Here is a 1,915-nt window from a genome sequence, read left to right on the forward strand (position 1 = left end):
TTTTTTTATTTCCTTTATCTGTTTACTTAGGTTTTTTTCTCTTGTCTTATTCTATTGGTCCACTCCATTACTTGCTTAAGTAGTTTATCATTCTCTATTCTCCATATCAGACCATATCATATTAGTTGTTCTTGCTTTATATCATGTATTATTGTGCCTTCTATATATACATAGTTTCTAGATATAGGCCGTTCTTATTTGATGACTACTATCTTATAAGTAATGTCTTTAGATGCTAATTCGACTTTATGATTGGTTTATATATTAAGACAGTTTTAAATATATATATATATATATATATATATATACACATATATATAAAGTAATATAGAATCACATACACACACATGTATAAAGTAATATAAAATTACATATATACATATATAAAGTAACATAGAGTTACATACACAGATATGTAAAGTAACATAATATCACATACACACATATATAGAATTACATATAAACGCGTTTATAAAGTAATATAGAATCACATACACACATATATAGAATCACATACAAACACGTTTATAAAGTAATATAGACTCACATACACACACATATATAAAGTAATATAGAATCACATACACGCACATATATAAAGTAACACAGAATCACATATACACACGTATGTAAAATAACATAGAATTACATATAAACATAGGTAAAGTCACATAGAATCACATACACGCACATATATAAAGTAACATAGAATCACATATACACATGTATATAAAGTAACATAGAGTCCCATATTAGTATGTAAAGTAACATAAAATTATTTACATGTTAAATATGCTTTTTTAATACTTACATGATATCAGAGTGTTACATATAGATGATTTCTATATAATTAAATATATTAATTCAATATGATGAGATTTAAACAAGTTTTTTTATTATAGAATATTATAAATTGTTTATTATAAGAAAATATTAAAATCGGAAGTATTAAAATAAATAATGCATCATGTAACTTATAATCAGAATACAATTTTAAAAATATACATTATGATACAAAGTGTATATCGCACAGTATATTTTTATGACTAAATATTATTAACAATATTACATGAAACAGAGGCATCAAAATGGAAAAGTAACTTTACATTAAATTTGATTTATTGAGAATTAAAATTTTCTAAAGATTTTAAAATATAGATTATGATTAAACTTTCTATAGATTATTATGAAATAGCTTTAGCTCAAGTTTTTTATGAAAAAATATCATAAGCAGTTTATTATAGAATAATCATAAATAAATGACAAAACTTCTTTACATATAAAAGAATATTAACTGATATACAAATTTTCATATTCAATAGTATTAAAAGAAATAATATTATAAAATATCATTAAACTATATTGGAAGTGTATGTATTGTGACATTGGTTAAAAACTCGTCGTATCAATCAACATAAAGATTCTATGTTATAGTAATGAAATCCATTCATCTCCTATCTATTATTTTAAGCAGGGAAGCGACTCAGGACCATTAAGGTTCCTAGGCGTTGTCGCATCTCGTAAAACGAGATCACTGATTCTAAAGTTTGCGAGATTTCAATTGTTGGTGAATAACTAATAAGCAATTATTTTGTGGATCTGCAATAAACATTGATATTATACGAAAGAGTTATTATTATTCGAATACGCGAAAACGCAACTCGGATATCAAGGTTATTCGGGTTGAGAACAATCTGGAAATTTTGGGAATAATCGTTTGATAACACTCGAAATGCGTCGAAGATCTTTCCCTCTGTGACCTTCCACATTGTAGGGATTGCAACATCTATCACCCGTGTATACTGGACATATTGAAAATCAAATTCTAAGATTCACGATCAAAAATAATACAGATAATAGAATTTTCTGTAGTATTGTTCTGAGAGCAGTCCTAAAAGAACGGTTAAAAATAGCT

General features: G+C 25.3%; 1 protein-coding gene across 1 annotated transcript in view; it reads left to right on the forward strand.

The window, feature by feature from the left end:
• LOC137000636 (uncharacterized) overlaps positions 1-1,627 on the forward strand; it is a 7,845-nt gene extending 6,218 nt beyond the window's left edge. The window contains exon 4 of the mRNA XM_067357802.1: positions 1-1,627. This exon is cut by the window's left edge and continues 3,066 nt beyond it. The gene's annotated coding sequence lies outside the window, so the exon portion shown is untranslated.
• The last annotated feature ends 288 nt before the right edge of the window (positions 1,628-1,915 follow it).

This window comes from Linepithema humile, chromosome 6 (genome assembly GCF_040581485.1).
Source record: "Linepithema humile isolate Giens D197 chromosome 6, Lhum_UNIL_v1.0, whole genome shotgun sequence".
Lineage (NCBI taxonomy): Eukaryota > Metazoa > Arthropoda > Insecta > Hymenoptera > Formicidae > Linepithema > Linepithema humile.